General features: G+C 40.9%; 1 long non-coding RNA gene across 2 annotated transcripts in view; it reads left to right on the forward strand.

Moving 5' to 3' along the window:
* The window catches only part of LOC135968334 (uncharacterized), a 142,010-nt gene extending 125,365 nt beyond the window's left edge, over positions 1-16,645 (forward strand). Inside the window, exon 3 of one of the 2 annotated variants that reach the window (XR_010583004.1) lies at positions 16,412-16,645. This is a non-coding gene — a long non-coding RNA (uncharacterized lncRNA). Of the gene's footprint in view, positions 1-2,692; positions 4,862-16,411 lie in introns of those variants that run through there. The other variant, XR_010583000.2, reaches the window with a different exon arrangement.
* Positions 16,646-21,638: the final 4,993 nt, after the last annotated feature.

The raw sequence follows: 21,638 nt of genomic DNA on the forward strand, positions 1-21,638 counted from the left end.
TGTCAGCTGGAGCTGGAGGACATGCCTTGCAGGGGAGTGACCCCCATGTGAAAGAGCAGGGCTCAGCAGAGTGAAAGCAGCTGAGACCCAGAGAAGCCAGTGAGGTGTGACTCTTAGAAGCCAAAGACCAATAGGTGGGTGTCCTCAGGGGCAAATGGACTGCACTGGTAACCATTCCAGTGGACTGGGGAAAGCTAAGAGGCTTTGGATATTCCATTTTCTCTCTCAGCTCTTCAGTAGGAGATTTGGGCCCTGGGCTGGTATTGTCCTGCAGCAGGGACACGGTGGACAGGGATGGCTGCATATCAGGCCTAAGTCCATGTCATGCTCTCAGGCATTGCCCCTGAAGATGGAGAATTTTGTTCAGATGCCCAGCCTGGGCACGTGGGAGGAACCACCTTATTAAAATTAATTTAAGAAAACAGTATGCATGCTTTATTCTTCTAGAATAAGTATTAATGTCATGTTTTACAATGTATCACTTAAAGGAATGGTGAGAATCATCTACATAATGTATGTTTTAGGTGGTCTTTTCTATAATTGCAGCTTTCGCATGTTCTTATAGAAACCATTTCCTTTGGGATCACACAGGCAGTATCTCTGTGTTCATTTCTACTGGGAAATGTTTATGCAGCGTGGAGAGAGTCACGTTTCCTAATGAGAGATGGAAAGCATTTGACTACCAGAAAAAGTGTTGAAATTCTGCTGGTATGATCATGGTGCTGCAGGTGGAGGTCAGTTGAAGGGGGGTGTCCGGCAAAGCAGTTTTGAAAGTCTTTTTTATTTTTATTTTTGTTTTTTTGTTTTTTACAAAACCATGGGCAGAAGCCACCACCTGGACCCACCACATGTTGAAATGGATGAGGGACAGAAATGGAGCTCAGTAAATTGAGAATGAAATCCACGAGTGGGGAAGAGGTTTGAGAGGTCAACGGGTGTGAGAGGTGAATGAGTGAATGATGAATGTTCAAAACATCTTTCTCCATAATAAGAGAGCATTTAGTCCCCTGAGCCAGACAGTGTCCAGGCCAGGGGGAGCAGGATGTTGTCAGCTCTCCTGGTCAAAAGTGAGACTCCAGCAGTGTCCAGTTACTTGATCCAGTTTGGGATTTATTCATATTTTAAAAATGATCCAACAGTATACAGTTTTGAAAATATACAAAAATCCCTATGCTACCATTCAAAGACAGACAAGATGGCCCTAAGATGGTGAGAGAATCAGAATGGGGTTTGGGTTTACATTGTGTATTTTTTTCTCCCAATATCTACAGAATTCCCTACATCAATTTTTTAAAATAACCCAGTGTGTGTCATTCCCTTTCACAGTTACAGACATTTCCAGTTCATGGTTACAGACCCTTGGATAACCCACACCCTTTCTGCTGTGAGGTACAGGCAGCCATGCGACATCACCTCTAAACATGCCTTCTGGGACATCAAATTGCTGATTAAGTAAAGGTCATTTCAATAGATATTGAAGACCTCCATTTTACCCCTCTCACACTTGTAATTCTTCTAACAGGAGGTGATGGATTTTAGTGGTGATTTGCTTTTATAGATTAGTGTAGATTAATGCATCTGCCAGGGGCAATTTTTGCGTTCGGAAAAGCAATTGGCAAAGTCTGGAGACATTGCTGGTTGTCAGAGCTGGGGGAGGGAGTCCTGCTGGCCTTGAGGGGGTAGAGTCCCCAGATAGTGCTGAACATTCTAGAGTTCACAGAGCACCAACAGCAAGACCACTACAAAGTTCAATGCTGAAGTTGAGTGGAGAGCCCTGATGTGCTTCCCCTAGCTTCCCTGGAGCTTTTTACCTTCCCCCTCCATCAGTCTCTACCACTTTCTCACCTCCTTGAACCTTTGTGCCCTCCGTTTGAACTTTCCCTTAGTTTAAGACCTGCTGTAAACTCTGGACTTCCTTAACCCCTTTCTGATCCTCAGCAGGGTGTCCTCTAGAGGGGATTCTCACCTTTCCTGGAGCTTCCCAGGATCCAGATGCCCCTGCCCTGTGTGGGCACCAGGGATATGGCTGTATGCCTGTGTCCCTACAAGTCCTGTCACTCACGACATTTGTGTGAGAGCAACTGAGGTGATATTACCCTCCCCTACTTTTCTTGGAACATAAAAATATGTACAAACCTTATAGAGTAAAATTTCTCGATGCATGTCAAAATTTTAAAATTATATATTTTTCCTTCCAACCTTTACTGGGAAAAATTTATCACACTACCAGTCATGAAAAATGATGCCTAATCAGGGTTATTCACTGTATTGTTTGTCTAACAGCAAAATATTGGGAACAACCTATACTTTTACCAGCACGATGCTTACTAAACAGATTATCTTGTATCTACACAATAGAATATGATGCAGTTGCATTAAAAGTAGAGAATCTTCAGCTATTCATATGGAAACCACCTCCATGTTGTATTTTAATCATGGCATCTAAACATCACAGAACAAGGTGCAGTTTTTGTACTAGATGTGACCTTAGAACATTATTTTCACTGTTTTTTTTTTTTTAGAGAGAGTGTGTCACTCTCATACCCAGGTTGAAGTGCAGTGGCGAGATCATAATTGACTGTAGCCTCAACCTTGTGAACTCAAGCAATACTCTTGTCTCAGCCTCCTGAGTAGCTGGAATCACAGGCACGTGCCACCATGCCTAGCTAATTTTTTGTGTTTGTTTCTCTAGAGATGGGGTTTCACCCAGGCTGGTGATATCCCAGGCTGGTCTCCAACTTCTGGGCTCAAGTGATCTACCCACTTTCCCTCCCAAAATACTGGAATTACAAGCAAGTGTCATCACACCTGATTGTGCCTTTTTTTTTTTCTTCAAATTGGACTGCAGTCTACTCACTCATCTCTTTCCCCATCAGGTGATTTCTATTTTTCCTCTATTTCTCTACCATATGTCCATGCCAAAATCCACATGTATTTGCTTTTGTTTAGAATTAGATTTTTTTTAAAGAGAAGCCTTAGGAATGGTCTCCTAGCTGATTTTCAGGATTCTAATCTTCACTGTCTAAGCCATAGGTTTACAATTCTGGATACTGATTAGAGTCACTTATAGGGCGTTTAAAGCCTACCAATGCCTGTATCATCCCTCAAGTGTATCTGATTTGGCTGATGTGCGGTGTCGTCCAAGGATTGGTTGTTTAAAAATGCTTTCAAGGAAAAGTGTCATTTTGCAGTGGAGGAACTTTAGCCCAGTGATGAAAGTTAACATCCCCAGTAATCAGAGATAACGATAAGGTAGGAGACCACCCCTCATATTGTCTTATGCCCAATTTCTGCCTCCAAAGAAAGAAGTAAAAACTAAAAGGCGGAAATGAATTCCACAGGCAGACAGCCCGGCTCCGCACCCTGGGCCTGGTAGTTAAATATGGACCCCTGACCTAATTGGTTCTGTTATCTTATAGATTGCAGACATTGTATAGAAATGTACTGTGAAAATCCCTATCTTGTTTCATTCTGATCTAATTACCGGTGCAAACAACTCCCAGTCATGTACCCTCTGTTTGCTCAATCAATCACGACCCTCTCACATGCACCCCCTTAGAGTTATGAGCCCGTAAAAGGGACAGGAATTGTCCTTTTTATGTTCCTTGGGGAGCTAGGGTCTTGAGACTGAAGTCTTGCCAATGCCCCCAGCCGAATAAACCCCTTCCTTCTGTAAATCGGTGTCTGAGGAGTTTTGTCTGCCGCTCCTCCTGTTACATTTCTTTGTTCCCTGACCGGGAAGTGAGGCGAATGGTGGATGGTGTAGGCAGCTCCTTAGGTGGCTTAAGTCTGCCCTGTGGAACATCCCTGCGGAGGACTCCGACCAGCCCAATCCACGCGGATCCTGAGAGGGCTCCCGGGTATTCATTTGCCCCGGTGGGACGCCTCGCCAGAGCAGTGTGTGGCACGCCCCCAAGCAGGATCAACGCAGTCGCTGAACACCGGGAAGGGATGGGGACTTGGAGTCTGAGCATCTGAAACTTGGTAAGACTAGTCTTTGAAACTTGCCCACTCCGTTTGAGTGGAAGTGTGGCCTGATCACCCATGGTGTGCCTTTATTGGCACTTTGGTTTTGGTTTTGACTTGGTTTGAATTGCTTGACACGTCTGGTCTTGGGAACTTACCTACTCCATTTGAGTGGAAGCGTGGCCTGATCACCCACGGTGTGCCTGTATCGGCACTTTGGTTTTTGTTTTTGACTTGACTTGGATTGCTTGACACTTTGGTTTTGGTTTTGACCTGGCTTGGGTTTCTGGATACCCAGATTTTGGTTTGGTGTAAACTACAAAAGTGTGTGTGTGCCGTTTTTACCCGTTTTTTGTTTTGTGGTGTGCATGTGTTGTGAGCGTGGTGTTTTGTCTAGAGGAAACATGGGTGAGGCACAAAGTAAGCCCACCGCACTAGGAACCATGTTGAAAAATTTCAAAAAAAGGATTTATGGGAGACTATGGAGTACTATGACACCAGAAAAACTTAAAACTTTGTGTAAGATAGACTGGCCAACATTAGAGGTAGGTCGGCCATTAGAAGGAAGCATGGACAGGTCCCTTGTTTCAAAGGTATGGCAGAAGGTAACCTGTAAGCCAGGGAACCCAGACCAGCTTGTTTTAGATGCCCCGCCCCCAACACACAGTGGTTGAGAGAACAGCAGCATAAGTGGCTGGCAGAGGCAAGGAAAGACCAGCAGAGAGAGAGAAAGGAAAGAGACAGAGAGGAAAAGAGGCAAAGAGAGAGAGAGAGGAAGAGATGGAGAGGAAGAGACAGACAAAAAAGGAGTCAAGGAGAGAGAGAAAGAGAAAGACAGAGGCAGAGAGAGGAAGAGACAGAGGCAAAAGGGAAGTCAATGAGAGAAAGAAAGAAAGAGAGAGATATATATGTAGTTAAAAAAAAAGCGTACCCTGTTCCTTTAAAAGCCATTATAGCAATTCTAATTTGGACAAAACAAGGTGTTATTAATAGCAACGGATAATTAAAATCCCAAACTTACCAGGTTTTCAACAAAAGTAAAGTTTGCTAAAAGTTAACAGTCTGACATGTATTATAGTAACTTCTAATCTGTGGCCTTAGACAGTCTAGTCCACAGACATAAAAAAAAAGGTTCACTTTGGAAAAGAAAGGTTATCATCTTCGGATAAATAAAGAAAAAAGGGGGGGCGGAATTTATATAAAAAGAGTGTTGTATGGTAAATTCTTGTCCTCAAATAAACTGGTTGTTTAAAGAAAGCAATGTTTGTAATAAGTCTGAAAATGAAGGCATGTCAAAAAAGAAATTGCTGGTAAAAGTCGTGGGGGAGGGGGTTGGGAAAAGAAAGGTTATAAAAAAATGTATGAAAAAAGAATTTATGCAAAAATATTGTATAATTTAAAAGTAACTAGACCTCCTGAATGTAAAACTATTGGAAAAAAAAAAAGCAGTTTATATACCTTATATAAGAAAAGCAAAATATATCTTTGGTAAAAGGATTATAAGGAGGCATAAGAATGTACATTTTTACCTACATTAAAAAGTTAAAAATTATTATTTTGAAAGTTTAAGCAAGTTTTAAAATGTTAATTGTAAAGAACATTGTGTAAACATATTAGCTAAAGTTAAAGAAGTATCATCCAGTTTTTCTGTGAACTGGACATTAAAGTAAAAGCATAGCAGCTTTTCTTAAAGCACCAGCCTGCTCTTTAGCAAAAATTATAAAAGATTAAAAAGAGTCTGTAAAATCTTACCTTATGGTCAAACATAAAAATTAAATAAATATGTCTATAAGGTTTTATTAAAATTAGGTTTAACATTAATAACACACTAATATAAAGATAAAATTTAGCTTATCTGGTGTAAAAATTATACAAGAAGCATTGTTAAATGTAAAATGGTATTTGGTTTTCTTTGGTTTAAAAACTAGTAAAAATAGGTGCTAAAGGAAATTTCTCAGTAAAAAGGCACTAAGGACTATAAAGTTCGCTGCCAAGGTCCCCACATTTAAAACAAAAGGTCAATTTCTTAAAAATTATATACTTGGTTTATCTTCCACTTTCCTTTCTCACAAAAAAAAAAAAAAAAAAACCTAACAGTCTTTTAGCACATCTACCACCCCTAGAATTTCCAGTAAACCAACACCAACCTGAAGATCACATTCTCATCGAAAGGTGGAAAGAAAAAAAACTTGAGCCAGCCTGGGAAGGACCCTACCTTGTGCTGCTAACCACCTAGACTGCTGTTCATACAGAAAAAAAAAAAAAAAAAGATGGATTCACCACAGCCGAATCAAGAAAGCACCAACCCCTCCAGAGTCGTGGGCCATAGTCCCAGGGGAAAACTGTCATGCGCGTCCGTCCATGTGAAGAGGCCACCAAATAGGCTTTGTGTGAGCAATAAAGCTGTTTATTTCACCTGGGTGCAGACGGGCTGAGTCTGAAAAGAGAGTCAGCGAAGGGAGATAAGGGTGGGGCTGTTTTATGTGAAATGGGTAGGTAAAGGAAAATTACAACCAAAGGGGGTTATTCTCTGGTGGGCAGGAGTGGGAGTCACAAGGTGCCCATTTGGGGAGCTTTTTGAGACAGGATGAGCCAAGAAAAGGAATTTCACAAGATAATGTCATCACTAAAGACAAGGACCGGACATTTTCACTTCTTTTGTGGTAGAATGTCACCAGTTAAGGCAGGGCAGGACATTTTCACTTCTTTTGTGATTGATTCTTCAGTTACTTCAGGCCATCTGGGCTTATAAGTGCAAGTCACAGGGGATGCGATGGCTTGGCTTGGGCTCAGAGGCCTGATGAAAACCCTACAAAACTAAAGCTAAGAAAAATTTAACTCTTTTAATCTATTCCATTACTCTTTCTTCTTTCCTTGTTCTATTACTGACCATCTAGTTATTAATATAACAAAGTCAATTTCACCTCAAACTATTGCATTTAATGCTTGCTTTGTTACACCCTGTGAGGACTTGCCAAGTCAAAGACAGCTTTCTACTTCAGAAAAGTACTTCTGTCCCTCCTGACTCCCCTCAGACTAGACATTAGTAAACTAGGACCATTTAATCCAGGGAGATTTCGATAAAGACCCCAGTGCCAACCAGGAGTGTTGCACCCCGATGTACAGCTTTCATGCCATAGTTGATCCAATGTTCTGTGGACCACTAAAGAGCAAGGATGGACTGCCCCAACTGGTTTTTGTAATTTCCCTAAAACCACACATTCATTTTACTGGAGGATCATAGAAGTTAAAGACTTAAAACAAACTTTAGCAATTAAGACAGGATATCAAGATGCAAATGCCTGGTTAAAATTGATCAAATATTCCATTTGCACATTAAACAAAAGCAATTGTTATGCTTGTGCACATGGCAGGCCAGAGGCCCAGGTTGTCCCCTTCCACTAAGGTGGTCCTCCAGTTGACTAGGCATAGGCTGCATGATAGCTCTTTTCCAGGATTCTACAGCCTGGAGTAATAAGTCATGCCCAGCTCTCTCTGCTATATCCCAAAGACCCTGTGGGTCAGCCCCCGAGGGCCATCCAGCTTCTGTCTCCCAGCACTAAGTTCACTTTGTGTCTCTCACGACAAGGAGGAAACTTAGCATTCCTTGGAGACTTGAAAGGATGCAGTGAGCTTAAGAATTTTCAAGAGCTTATCAATCAGTCAGCCCTTTTTCATCCCTGAGTGGATGTGTGGTGGTATTGTGGTGGAGCTTTACTAGGCACTCTGCTGAATAACTGGAGTGGCACTTGTACTTTAGTCCAATTGGCTATCCCTTTCACCCTGGCATTTCATCAACCAGAAGGAAAAATAATACTAATAAGACATCATGAAGTGAGAGAAGCCCCTTATGGGTCTTTCAACTCTCATGTCTATTTAGACACAATTGGAGTCCTACAAGGAATACCAGATCAATTTAAAGTTTGAAATCAAATAGCTGCAGAATTTGAGTCAATATTTTAGTAGGTGACAGTTAATAAAAATGTAGATTAGATAAACTACATCTATTACAACCAATAGCAACGAGCTTTTCAAGAGTTAAAAGAAAAACTCCTGTTGGCCCCAGACCTGATACTACCTGACCTGACAAAACTCTTTACACTCTAGGTGTCAGAAAGAGAAAAAATGGCAGTTGGAGTTTTAACCCAGACTGTGGGGCCTGGCCAAGGCCAGTGGCCTATCTCTCAAAACAACTAGACAGAGTTAACGAAGGCTGGCCCCCAGGTCTACGGGGCCTAGCAGCAAAGGTCCTGTTAGCACAAGAAGCAGATAAACTAACCCTTAGGCAAAACCGGAATATAAAGCCCCCCATGCTGTGGTAACTTTAACAAATACCAAAGGACATCATTGGTTAAAAAATGCTAGATTAACCAAGTACCAAAGCTTGCTATGTGAAAATCTCCACATATCTGTTGAAGTTTGCAACACCCTAAACCCCACCACCTTTTTCCCTGTATCAGAGAGCCCAGTTGAACATAACTGTGTAGAGGTATTGGACTCAGTTTATTCTAGCAAGCCCAAACTCTGAGACCATCCTTAAGCATCAGTAGACTGCAAGTGGTATGTGGACGGGAGCAGCTTCGCCAACCCCTGCAAAGTGACTCTGAAGAAGACGACAAGCCCTGCTCCAGTCACACCCAGAAGCTGACTGGTCCACGCACAGCTGAAGCATGAGACAACTCATCGCGGTACTCATTTTCCTTCAAATTTGGACTTGTACAGTAAAGACTTCAACTGACTTTTCTCAGACTGAGGGCTGTTCCCAGTGTATACATCAAAGCACTGAGGTAGGACAAAAGGTTGCTAAGGTCCTATTATTTTACACTTATTGTAAGTGTACTGGAACTCTAAAAAGAACTTGTTTGTATAATGTTATTCTATACAAAGTATGTAGCCCAGGAAATGACCAACCTGATGTGTGTTATGACCCATCTGAACCTCCCATGACCACAGTTTTTAAAATTAGATTAAGGACTGAGGATTGGTGGGGGCTCTTAAACGATATGAGTAAAGTGTTAGCCAAAACAGAAGAAAAAAAAGGGTGCCCAAACAAGTCACCTTAAAATTTGATACCTGTGCTATCATTAATAGTAATAAGTTCGGAATAAGGTGTGGTTGTCTTAATTAGAAAAGAGGCTATATGGCAAAAAATAAGTACATCTGTCATAAATTAGGACTGTGTGGAAATAAATGTAAATTCTGGTCTTGTGTCGTTTATGCCACTTGGATAAAAGAAAAAAATAATGATGAAAAGGATCCAATCCACCTTCAGAAAGGAAAAAATGGCCCTTCCTGTACTAAGGGACAATGTAACCCGTTAGTAATAACCAATACTATTGATCCTTGCTGGAAAAAAGAGGAGTGTGTGACCTTAGGAATTGACGGGGCCAGACTGGATCCCCGAGTAAATATCTTGGTTCGAGAAGAAGTTTACAAACACTTTCCTGAGCCACTGTTTCAAATTTTCTATGATGAACCAAATGTACCAGTACCAGAAATTCCAGAAAAAAAGAAGAAATTTGTTTTTGCAATTAGCCAAGGCATGTAGCCCAGTCTCTGAATGTCACTTCATGTTATGTATGTGGAGGAACTGTAATGGGAAATCAATGACCATGGGAAGCCCAAGGAGTAGTGCCTACAGACCCATTTCCTGATGAGTTTCCAGCTCAAAAGAATCATCCTGATAATTTCTGGGTCCTAAAATCCTCAATTATTGGATAGCTAGAGAAGGAAAAGAATTCACTCACCCTGTAGGACGACTTAGTTGTCTGGGACAGAAACTGTATCATGGTACCACAAAAACAGTCACTTGGTGGAGTTCAAATCAAACAGAGAGGAATCCGTTTAGCAAATTCCCAAAGTTGCAAACCATGTGGACCCACCTGGAGTCCCACCGGGACTGGACAGCCCCCACTAGATTGTATTGGATATGTGGGCATTGAGCTTATGCCAAATTACCTGACCAGTGGGCAGATAGTTGTGTTATTGGCACAATTAAACCATCTTTCTTCCTACTGCCCATAAAAACAGGCAAACTCCTGGTCTTCCCTGTCTATGCTTCCCGTGGAAAGAGAAGCATAGCTATAGGAAATTGGAAAGATGATGAATGACCCCCTGAGAGAATCATACAATATTATGGGCCTGCTACTTGGGCACGAGACAGCTCATGGGGATACCGGACCCCCATTTACATAATCAACAAAATCATATGGTTACAAGCTGTCTTAGAAATAATCACTAATATAAGCGGCAGAGCCTTGACTATTCTGTTCTGGCAAGAAACTCTGATGAGAAATGCTATCTATCAAAATAGATTAGTTCTGGACTACTTGCTAGCGACTGAAGGAGAGATCTGCAGGAAATTTAACCTTACTAATTGCTGCCTACACATAGATAATCAAGGGCAAGTAGTTGAAGACATAGTTAGAGATATGACAAAACTGGCACATATGCCCATGCAAGTGTGGCATGGATTTGACCCTGGGGCCATGTTTGGAAAATGGTTCCCAGTGCTAGGAGGATTTAAAACTCTTATAATAGGAGTTATAATAATAATAGGTACCTGTCTACTGCTCCCCTGTTTGATACCTGTACTTCTTTGAATGATAAAAAGCTTCATTGCTACCTTAGTTCACCAAAATGCCTCAGCACAAATATACTATATAAATCATTATCGATCTGTCTTGCAAGAAGACATAGGTAGTGAAAATGAAAGTGAGAACTCCCACTAATAAAATGAGTGAGAGTCTCAAAAGGGAGGAATAAGGGAGCAGACCACCCCTCATATTGTCTTATGCCCAACTTCTGCCTCCAAAGAAAGAAGAAGTAAAAACTAAAAGGCAGAAATGAAATCCACAAGCAGACAGCCTGGTATCGCACCCTGGGCCTGGTAGTTAAAGATCGACCCCTGACCTAATTGGTTCTGTTATCTTATAGATTACAGACATTGTATAGAAATGCACTGTGAAAATCCCTATCTTGTTTTGTTCTGATCTAATTACTGGTGTAAACAGCCCCAGTCACATACCCCTTGCTTGCTCAATCAATCACGACCCTCTCACATGTACCCCCTTAGAGTTGTGTGCCCTTAAAAGGGACAGGAATTGGTTACTCAGGGAGCTCAGCTCTTGAGACTGAAGTCTTGCTGATGTCCCCAGCTGAATAAAACTCTTCCTTCTGTAACTCGGTGTCTGAGGAGTTTTGTCTGCCCCTTGTACTGCTACAACGACATCTTAGGGCATTCTAATATAGTGGATGGAGAAGGTGCAGCATCATACCTGTGGTGTTCTTGTACAAAGTGTATAACATGAGTTTAATCATGAGAAAATATTAGAGAAGTCCAAACTGAAGGTCATTCTACAAAATAAGTAACCAATACTCTTCAAAAATGTGAAGCACTTAAAGATAAATCTTAACTTTCCCAGATTAAAGGAGACTGAGAGAACAGTACAATGAAGAGCAATATGTGATACTAGATTGGATCCTGGTCCAGAGGAAGAACATTAGTCAGAACATACAGGGGATTTGGATAAGGTCGCTACAGGCATTCATTTTACAATGTTAATGATCATTTATTGATTTTGAATATTAGGTGCATATCTTTAATGTTAATATTTGGGGAAGTTGAATGAAAAGCATATGAGGACTTCGCCTAATTTTGGAACATTTTTGAAAGTCTGAAATGGTTTCAAAATTAAACATGAAAAGAAAAGAAAAGAAATATAGATCTTTTAGATATTTCTATTAAGTTTCCAAAGTTGAAGATCATTTCCCAACTTATCTTGCCTAATACTGGTCAGAGTAATCTTCCTGGAAATGCAGTTTGTCATGTTTGTGACCTTCTCAAAGCTTTCCAGTGACTTCTCTTATCTGTAGGATGAAGTTCCCATTACGTAGGCTGCCATTCAGTGTCCTCATAGCATGGCCCTAATCTCCCTTTTTTTGGATCTGTACTGAAAAACCTGACCAACATTTTATTTTCTTATGGCCAAACTTGTTCTAACTTTTTCTTGCTTAATGATGCCTTTCCCTGTCTTCTCAACTGTGGGACTTCAGTCAAGGTGGGGGGAAATGTTTTAGAAGAAAAATTATAAATATAGCTATAGGAAATAGTCACAAACCTTCTTGGAAGTCTAGTAGTTTACATAGCTTCAGTAAAAGGTTTGGCTGAAGGCAGCTGAATTCTCTTAAAAGCTTAGGGCATAGATATACAGGAATGTAGAGGAGTTTATCTAAATATCTTGTTTACTCAGGCCATCCTAAAACCAACATTTAATCTTATGCTCAGGGAAAGTATTTTCTGGGAGGTCTGCAATGTCAGTTACCTTCTAGTGGTGTTTACTCAAGACATTTGTCATTTAATCTGTACTAAATAAATGCAAACTTCACTGGCTGATCAGGGCCTCTGCTGTTAACTCTTTACCGGACCTTTCTAGGTATCCGTGAGTGACTTGGCCACCTAGCCTGCTCTTTCACTGGATAATTGTGTCTGAATGTATTTGTTCATCCATTGCTGGGTCAGAGTCTGCCGGTTGGACCCAGACAGTTGGTGCCCCGTGTGAGGACCTGGCATGTTGGTTCCCAGGTCTGAGGTATAGCTGCAAATAATCACGACAGAACCCTTGACAAAGAAGGTGAAGACTGTGCAGTTGGTAAGCCAGTAAGTCGATAAGTCAGTAAGTCAGTAGGTCATCAGTGCCTGCTTGGGATCTCCAATTTCGAGGGAATTGTTCAGGGTAGGGTTTTTATCAGGGGACAACAGTTATCAGCACAGCAGAAGCAGTATTCAAAAAGTATTCAAACAGCTGCTTAAAGTCACTGGAGCCTCAGTTTTGCAGGATCAATTAAGGGACCTAATGCAAATTGTATCATTTAACCCATGGTTCCTGAAAGAAGGTAAGCTAGACATAGAGCTTTGGGAACAAGAGGGAAGAAAAATTTCTGTTGTTGTTGTTGTTTTTTGTTTTGTTGTTGTTTGTTTTTTCTGTTTTTTAAAATTATTCTTTTTTAGAGACAGAGTCTTACTCTGTCATCCAGGCTAGAGTGCAGTGGCACGATCTCAGCTCACTGCAATCTCCCTCTCCTGGGTTCACACCATTCTCCTGCCTCAGCCCCCTGAGTAGCTGAGACTACAGGCGCCTGCCACCACGCCTGGCTAATTTTTTTGTATTTTTAGTAGAGACAGGGTTTCACCATGTTAGCCAGGATGGTCTAAATCTCCTGGCCTCATGCACAAGAGCAATGGGTCCCAGTATAATCTTTAATGCTATGGGCTTTAGTGAGGGCGACTCTGCTCCCATTATACACAGAAGAGCCTAAAAAGGGGAAGGAGAAAGAACCGTCACCTACTTTACCACCCCTGAGTTCCTTAGCCTCAATATCACCTGGCCAAAATAACAAAGAGGAAAGGGAGGTTTTTCCTGAGCCCCCTCCTCCAACAAATAAGAAAAAAGACAAGGCATACACTACAGCTATGGGACCCTTTCTTAAGCAAGCGACATTTGAAGGGGAGCTTTTAGCCTGCCCAGTGATGCAAAATCAATAAGGCAGTCAGGTGTATGTTTATAAAGAGATAAGAAAAGGCATTAGAAACCGAAGCTGTGCAGCCAAGCAGGCGGTGTGCGTTAGGAAAGGCTCAGCGGGAAAAAAGCCAGCAGTGCCCAATCTGACAGGGTCCTCCAGGCCAGCAGCCTCTGCCCAGCGGTAGGAGGAGGGAGGCATGCAGACAAAAAGAGGTGCCTATGCAAGCGCAGTGGGACCGCTGACCAGGACCTGCGTCGCTGCTCTCCGGCTCCACGGGCTGCCCATGGTAAAATTTCATGTGTTCCTTGTATACCAGGAATATCGCAAATTATAATTCTCTGTTAAAATTTAAGTTACATTTAAATTATAATTATGGCCACTGTTTTACCTCCACTGCCCCTGATGTGGCTCTCTCAAAATCTTAGTTGGGTAGAACAGTGACCTCTGAAGGGAGAGAAATTACAAAGAGCCCATGAATTATTTGAGGAACAATTAAAATCCGGCCATATAGAACCATCTAACAGTCCTTGGAATTCGGCCATTTCCTCATTCCCAAAAGTTTGGCAAATGGAAACTTTTGCATGACTTCCCTGCTATTAACGCTAATCTACAGCCTACGGGACCCCTTCCCCCGTGGCGATTGCTCAAGATTGGCCTATAATTGTGATTGACTTAAAGGACTGTTTTTATTCTATTCCTCTCACAGAACAGAACAGAGAAAAATTTGCGTTTACATTACCAGCTATTAATAATGAAAGGCCAACTTCCTGATTTCGTTGGGAAGTGCTTCCTCAGGGAATGCTGAATAGTACTATCATGTATCAGTAACATGTAGATCAGGCTTTAGTTCCCAGTAGAAAAGAATTATCTAATAGCAAGATTATTCATTTTATGGGTGATATATTACTGGCAGCCCCAAGAGAACCAGCACCTTTAAATTTATATGCCTCTGTTATAAAGAATACACAGTTGGCTGGGTGCAGTGGCTTACGCCTGTAATCCCAGCACTTTGGGAGGCCAAGGAGGGTGGATAATGAGGCCAGGAGCTCGAGACCATGCTGGCCAACATGGTGAAACCCTGTCTCTACTAAAATACAAACATAACCACTTTAAAATGTGCAATCAAGTGGAAATAACCACATACACGGTGTTCAGTTACCATCACCACTATTTTTCCTAGAAAATTTTTATCATTTTAAACTGAAGTTTTGCATCTTTTAAACAATAATAACTCCCTGTATTTTCCACCCTAGACCTTGATCATCTCTACTATCTCTCTGTGAATTTGCCTATTCTTGGTGTTTCATATAAATGGAATTATACATATTTGTTATTTTGTTTCTGACATATTTCACTTAATATAATTTTCCAAAAACCATGCATGTTCCAGCGGATGTCAGAGCTTCATTCCTCTTTAAGACAGATTGACATTCTGTTGTATGTGTGACCACATTTGTTTATTCATATGTTGATGAACACTTGGATTGTTTTCATATTTTATCTTTTGGAGTAATGCTGCAATCAACATTCCCATGCGAGTACCTGTTTGAGTCCCTGGATTCAATTCTTTGGATATATACCTAGGAATGGATGCTGTTTCATATGAGAATTCTATGATTAGCTTCTTGAGGAACAGCACAACTGTTTCTCCTAGTGGCTGTACCTTTTTATAACCTCACCAGCAATGTATGAGGATTCCAAATTCTACATAAGGCTTTCACTTGTTATTTAACATGTGAAAAGAATAGTAGCCATATTTGTAGGTGTAGTGTGATATCTCCTTGTGGTTTTGACTTTGTATTTTCCTAATGACTAACGATGTTGAGTTTCTTTTCAGGTGTCTCTTGATGATTTGCATATCTTCTCTGAAGAAATGTCTATTTGAGTTCTTTGCCCATTTATGTAAATTGGGTAGTTTGTCTTTTTGTTGTCGATTTGTAGCAGTTCTTTATATATTCTGGGCATGAAACCATTGTCTACGTGATTTGCAACTATTATGTGTCATTCTGTGTTTGGTCTTTTTATTTTCTTGATAATATCCTTTGATGCACAAAAGGCTTGCATCTTTAGCTCAATTTATCTATTTTTCCTTTTTGTTTCTCATGCATTTGGGTCATACCTGAGAATCCATGGCACATTTGAGGTCATTAAATTTTACCCCATGTCTTTTTCTAAGATGTTTTTATGGTTATAGATCTTATAATTAACTCACTGATCCATTTTCAGATAGTTGTTTGATACGGTTGGAAGTATAGTTCTCTAAGTTTATTGTTTTGCATGTTTTTACCTAGTTGTTTCTGCACCATTATTTGAGAGGATGACTGTTCCTCCATTAAATTATCTTGACACCCTTATGCAAGAGCAATGAACTATAAGGGTGAGTGTTTATTTCTGGACTCTCAATTCTATCCTTTTGACCCCTATTTGTATTCTTATGCCAGCAGCCTCTGTTTTTAATAGTTGTAATGTTTTGTGAGATATGAAATAAGAAAGTTCAATTTCTGCATTTTTTTTGGCAAAATTGTTTTGGCTCTTTCAAGGGTACTTTTTTAAAAGCACGGAGGCCAATGTTGTGCAGTTGGAAAGCCGTTTCTGTCTTCTTTCAAAGGGGAATTTTGCAGTCTAGGGATCTTTTCAGGAACTTTATCAAAGTAGGTAAATTATCACCACTTCCATTGCTGAGGTACTGTGTTAAAATGTGTGTTGCCTCCCTTTGAGGAATTGAGAGACCCTGGAAGCACTTACCCATGTGGTGAGGGACAGTGAGTTCCTTCATGAGGGGCACAGAAGACATTGCTTTGGGACACAATGTTGTCAGGGAAGGTGTGTGCATCTCTACTTCTTTATTTTTTTGTACAGATTGCATCTCAGCTAGATGTACTAGATATTGAAATCTTTGTTCATTCTCTTGGTTCTGGTTTAGCTGACCTGTCAGCTGGAGTTGGAAGACATGCCTGGCAGGGGAGTGACCCCCATGTGAAAGAGCAAGACTCAGCAGAGTGAAAGCAGCTGAGACCCAGAGAAGCCAGTGAGGTCTGACTCTTAGAAGCCAAAGACCAGCAGGTGGGTGTCCTCAGGGGCAAATGGACTACACTGGTACCCATTGCCGTGGATTGGAAAAAGGTAAGAGGCTTTGGATATTCCATTTTCTCTCTCAGCTCTTCAGCAGGAGATTTGGGCCCTGGGCTGGTACTGTCCTGCATCAGGGGTAGGATAGACAGGAATGGCTGCATATCAGGCCTAAGTCCATGTCATCCTCTCAGGCATTGGCACTGCAGATGGAGAATTTTGTTCAGAGGCCTAGCCTTGGCACATGGGAGGAACCACCTTATTAAAATTAATTTAAGAAAAGAGTATACATGCTTTTTTCTTCTCGAATAATTATTAATGTCATGTTTTACAATGTATCTCTTAAAGGAATGGTGAGAATCATCTATATAATGTATGTTTTAGGTTGTCCGTTCTATAATTGCAGCTTTCACATGTTCTTATAGAGACCATTTTCTTTGGGAACACACGGGCAGTGTCTCTGTGTTCATTTCTACTGGGAAATCTTTATGCAGCGTAGAGAGAGTCACATTTCCTAATGAGAGATGGAAAGCATCTGGCTACCAGAAAACATGTCCAAATGCTGCTGGTATGATCATGGGGCTGCAGGTAAAGGTCAGTTTATGGAGGTGTCAGGCAAAGTAATTTTGAAAGTCTTTTTTTTTTTTTTTTTTTTTTTTTTTTTTTTACAAAATCATGGGTAGAAGCCACCATCTGGACCCACCACATGTTGGAATTGATGAGAGACAGAAATGGAGCTCAGAAAATTGAGAATGAAATCCAGGAGTGGCAAGAGGTTTGAGAGGTCGACAGGTGTGAGAGGTGAATGAGTGAAGGATGAGAATGATCAAAACGTCTTCTTTCTCCACAATAAGAGAACATTTGAGGTCCCTGAGCCAGACAGTGTACAGGCCAGAAACCTAAATGCTACCATTCATAGATAGCCAAGATGGCCCTAAGATGGTGAGAGAATCAGAATGGGGTTGGGGTTACATTGTGTATTTTTTTCTCCCAATATCTACAGAATTCCCTACATCCCACTTTTTAAAGTAACCCAGTGGGTGTCATTACCTTTCTCAGTTCCAGACCTTTCCGGTTCATGGTTACAGACCCTTGGAAAACCCATATCCTTTCTGCTGTGAGGTACAGGCCGCCAAGTGGCATTATCCCTAAACATGCCTTCTGGGACATCAAATTGATGATTAAGTAAAGGTCATTTCAGTAGCTATTGAAGACTTCCATTTTACCCGTCTCACACTTGTAATTCTTCTACCAAGAGGTGATGGATTTTAGTAGTGATTTGCTTTTATAGATTAGTGAAGATTAATGCTTCTGCCAGGGGCAGTTTTTTCATTGGGAAAAGCATTTGGCAAAGTCTGGAGACATTGCTGGTTGTCAGAGCTGGGGGAGGGAGTCCTGCTGGCCTTGAGTGGGTAGAGTCCCCAGATAGTGCTGAACATTCTAGAGCTCACAGAGCCCCACCAGCATGACCACTACAAAGTTCAATGCTGAGGAGGAGTGGAGAGCCCTGATGTGCCTCCCCTAGCTTCCCTGGAGCTTTTTACCTTCTCCTTCCATCAGTCTCTACCACTTTCTCACCTCAGCTTACTCCTTGAACCTTAATGTCCTCCGCTTGAACTTTCCCTTAGTTTAAGAGCTGCTGTAATTTCTCAACTTCCTTGGCTCCTTTCTGATCCTTAGCAGGGTGTCCTCTAGAGGGCACCCTCACATTTCCTGGAGCTTCTCAGGATCCAGATGCCCCTGCCCTGTGTGGGCACCAGGGATATGGCCTTGTGCCTCTGTCCCTAAAGGTCCTGTCACTCAGGAGCTTTCTGTGAGAGCAACTGAGGTGATATTACCTTCCCCTACTTTTCTTGGAACATAAAAATATGTACAAACCTTGTAGAGTAAACTTTCTTAGTGCATGTCAGAATTTAAAAATACATATATTTTTGCCTCCCAAACTTTACTGGGAAAAATTTATCACAGTCTCGGTCATGAAAAATGACACATAATCAGGGTTATTCACTGTATTGTTTGTTTAACAGCAAAATATTGGGAACAACCTAGACTTTCACCAGCACAATGCTAATTAAACAGGCTACCTTATATCTACACAACAGAATATGATGCAGCTGCATAAAACGTATAGACTCTTTCAGCTATTCATACGGAAACACCTCCATGTTCTGTTTTAATTATAGCATCTAAACATCACAGAATAAGATGCAGTTTTTATACTAGATCTGACCTTAGAACATTATTTTTACCGTTTTTTTTTCTTTTTTTTTTTTTTTTAAAGAGAGTGTCTCACTCTCTTACCCAGGCTGAAGTGCAGTGGTGAGATCATAATTGATGGCAGCCTCAAACTTGTGAGCTCAAGTGATCCTCCTGCCTCAGCCTCCTGAGTAGCTGGAATCACAGGCATGTGCCACCATGCCTAGCTAATTTTTTGTGTTTGTTTCTGTAGAGATGGTGTTTCACCCAGGCTGGTGAAACCCCAGGCTGATTTCAAACTTCTGGGCTCAAGTGATCTGCCCACTTTCACTCCCAAAATGTTGGAATTACAAGCAAGTGTCATGACACCTGATTCTGCCTTTTTTTTTTTTTTTAATTTGGACCGCAGTCTACTCACTCACCTCTTTCCCCATTAGGTGATTTCTGTTTTTCCTCTATTTCTCTACCATATGTCCATGCCAAAATCCAGATGTATTGTCTTTTGTTTAGAATTATATATATATATATATATTTTAAGAGAAGCTTTAGGAATGGTCTCCTAGCTGATTTTCAGGATTCTAATCTTCACTGTCTAAACCATATTTTTGCGTTTCTGGATACTGATTAGAGTCAATTGTAGGGCATTTAAAGCCTACGAATACCTGTACCATCCCTCAGTGTATCTAATTTGGCTGATGTGTAATGTGGCCCAGGGATTGGTTGTTTAAAAATAGTTTCAAGGAAAAGGGTCATTTTGCAGTGAAGGAACTTTAGCCCAGTGATCAAAGTTAACATCCCCAGTAGTCAGTGTTAATGACATCTTAGGGCCTTGTAATATAATGGATGGAGAAGGTGCAGCATCATCCCTGTAGTGTTCTTGTACAAAGTGTATAACCTGAGTTTAATCATGATAAAGTAACAGCAAAGTCCAAACTGAGGTTCATTCTACAAAATAAGTAACCAATGCTTTTCAAAAATGTGAAGCTCTTAAAGGTAAATCCTAACTTTCCCAGATTAAAGGAGACTGAGAGAACAGTACAACAAAGAGCAATATGTGATAGTAGATTGGATTCTGGTCCAGAAAAAGGACATTAGTCAGAAGATAGAGGGGATTTGGAGAAGGTCTGTACAGGCTTTCATTTTACAGTGTTAATAATCATTTATTGATTTTGATTATTAGGTGCATATCTTTAATGTTAATATTTGGGGAAGTTGAATGAAAAGCATATGAGGACTTTGCCTATTTTTGGAACATTTTAGAAAGTCTGAAATGATTTCAAAATTTAACATGAAAAGAAAAGAAATATAGATCTTTTAGATATTTCTATTAAGTTTCCAAAGTTGAAGATCATTTCCCAACTTATCTTGCCTAATACTGGTCAGAGTAATCTTCCTGGAAATGCAGTTTGTCATGTTTGTGACCTTCTCAAAGCTTTCCAGTGACTTCTCTTATCTGTAGGATGAAGTTCTCATTACGTAGGCTGCCATTCAGTGTCCTCATAGCATGGCCCTAATCTCCCTTTTTTTAAATCTGTGTTGAAAGACCTGATCAACATTTTAATTTCTTATGGCCTAACTTGTTCTAATTTTTTCCTGCTTGTCTGATGCCCTTCCCTGTCTTCTCAACTGTGGGACTTCAGTCAAGGTGGTGGGAAATGTTTTAGAAGAAAATTTATAAAGTTAGTTATAGGAAATAGTCACAAACCTTCTTGGAAGTCTGGGGGTTTGCATAGCTTCTGTAAAAGGTTTGGCTGAAGGCAGCTGAATTATCTTAAAAGCTTAGGGCATAGATATACAGGAATGTAGAGGAGTTTATCTAAATATCTTGGTTACTCAGGCCATCCTAAAACCAACATTTAATCTTATGCTGAGGGAACTACTCTGGGGGAGGTCAGCAATGTCAATTACCTTCTAGTGGTGTTTACTCAAGACATTTGTCATTTAATCTGTATTAAATAAATGCAAACTTCACTGGCTGATCAGGACCCCTGCTGCTAACTCTTTACCAAATGCTTCTAGTTGTCTGGGAGGGACTTGGCCACCTAGCCTGCTCTTTCACTGGATATTAGTGTCTGAGTGTATTTGTTCATCCATTGCTGGGTCAGTGTCTGCCAGTTGGACCCACACAGTTGGTCATCAGGCCTGAGGTATAGCTGCAAATAATCACGGCAGAACCTTCGAAAACTAAGGTGAAGGCTCTGCAGTTGGTAAACCAGTAAGTCAATAAGTCAGTAAGTCAGTTGGTCATCGGTGCCTACTTAGCATCTCCAATTTTGAGGGATTGTTCAGGGTAGAGTTTTATCACGGGACAACAGTTATCAGCACAATAGGAGCAGTATCTAAAAGTATTCAAACAACTGCTTAAAGCCACTGGAGCCTCGGTTTTGCAGGCTCGATTAAGGGACCTAATGCAAATTGTATCACTTAACCCATGGTTCCCGAAAGAAGGTAAGCTAGACAAAGAGCTTTGGGAACAAGTAGGAAGAAATCTTTCTTTCTTTCTTTTTTTTTTTTAAGACAGATACGAGAAACAGAAAAGGTAGAGATGTGGGAGTTTAGTCAGGGTGGCGGAAAAGATTTTAGAGGAAAAATTATAAAGATAGTTATAGGAAATAGTCACAAACCTTTTTGGAAGGCCGGGCGGGTTGGGGTTTGCATAGCTTCAGTAAATGAGTTGGCTGAAGGCCCTGAATTCTCTTAAAAGGTGTAGATACATAGGATTGTAGAGGAGTTTACTCAGGTGGTCTTAAGAACACCCTTTGATTATCTGCAGGTTCGTGATTGCTCTTTACTTGGGAGGTTGGTAATGTCAATTACCCTCTAGTGATGTTTACTCAAGATGCTTGTAATTTAATCTGTACTAAATAAATGCAAACTTAGCTGGC

This window comes from Macaca fascicularis, chromosome 19 (assembly GCF_037993035.2).
Source record: "Macaca fascicularis isolate 582-1 chromosome 19, T2T-MFA8v1.1".
Lineage (NCBI taxonomy): Eukaryota > Metazoa > Chordata > Mammalia > Primates > Cercopithecidae > Macaca > Macaca fascicularis.